This window comes from Otolemur garnettii, unplaced genomic scaffold (genome assembly GCF_000181295.1).
Source record: "Otolemur garnettii isolate 467f Iridium unplaced genomic scaffold, OtoGar3 scaffold00037, whole genome shotgun sequence".
Classification (NCBI taxonomy): domain Eukaryota; kingdom Metazoa; phylum Chordata; class Mammalia; order Primates; family Galagidae; genus Otolemur; species Otolemur garnettii.
This window is the reverse complement of record NW_003852432.1, coordinates 7571245-7572316: the sequence shown is the minus strand read 5'-3', so window position 1 is coordinate 7572316 and position 1072 is coordinate 7571245. Positions and strand designations below refer to the sequence as shown.

Below are 1072 nucleotides of genomic sequence, written 5' to 3'. Positions count from 1 at the left end.
AACTTTAATTTAATGTGATTTCTGTGAGTCATGTTCCTCTTTCTACTGACCTTTAGTCCTGAATTTGTGTTTTTATTCCAAGAGTTTATTTTTAGCTCTTGTGAAACAGGGACTGTTTTAAAGTTATTTTTTTAATCTGTAAATTATGAGCAAAATGTTGCAATATTTCTTAAGGTACAATGAATTACTTTTATTCCAACTATGTTTCAAAATATAAGTATTTATAAAAAAAAAAAAAGTAGTGATTTTTGTGTTTCAAATTTAAAGAAGAAAGTTACACCTAAAAACTTTTCAAAGATTTTTACTTTCTGGGGCTCAAAAATCAACTGGAATTTTGAAATCCTCTTCCTCTTCATTGCTTCTCAGCCTTTTGGCTAAGATCAATGTGAAATACGCTTCATTCTGTTCTTCATTAAAATCTTATAATATCCTATTTCTCACTTAGCTGGTAAGAGATAATGACTAAAGCAGTTTACAATAAACACTGCTTTTTAGCAACACTCAAGAAACAGGCATTTTTTTTTAAATCAAGAATAATACTTCAAATAGTGGCTTATTTGTAGAGAAACTACTTTTAGAAGGAGGACTCTCCCACCTAGACCCTTGCCAACCCAGCAAGAACCCAGGCCTGGGTATCCAGATCAGCATCTAATTATTTTGTGGATAAATGAGGACATTTAAAACCAAACGAGCTTCAGAGTAAGAAAAGATTGAACAGAGCTGTGCTAATGCAAGTCAAAGTGATTTTTATTCTTGTCTATGAAACAGACTGGCAATTAAGGGGATGATAATCCTTCACAGACCTGTAAGTGCTGGCTGGGCCACAGAGGTGGCTCATTCCTGTAATCTCAGCACTCTGGGAGGTGAAGGTGGGAGGATCTCTTCAGGTCAGAGGTTTGAGACCAGCCTGTGGTCTAAGCAAGATTGAAATCCTCTTTGTACTGGTAGACTGGACCAGAACGCAATTGTCCTATCAAAAATAGAAAAAATTAGCCAGGCATGGTGGTGGGCACCTGTAGATTTCACGTGGAAAGGGGCCTTCTGGGGGTGGCTATCTCTACCAAAAATAGAA

At 36.2% G+C, this 1072-nt stretch overlaps 1 pseudogene; it reads left to right on the top strand.

Annotated features, from left to right (window-relative positions):
* Nucleotides 1-354: 354 nt before the first annotated feature.
* LOC111725352 lies at nt 355-504 on the top strand (annotated as a pseudogene).
* The last annotated feature ends 568 nt before the right edge of the window (nt 505-1072 follow it).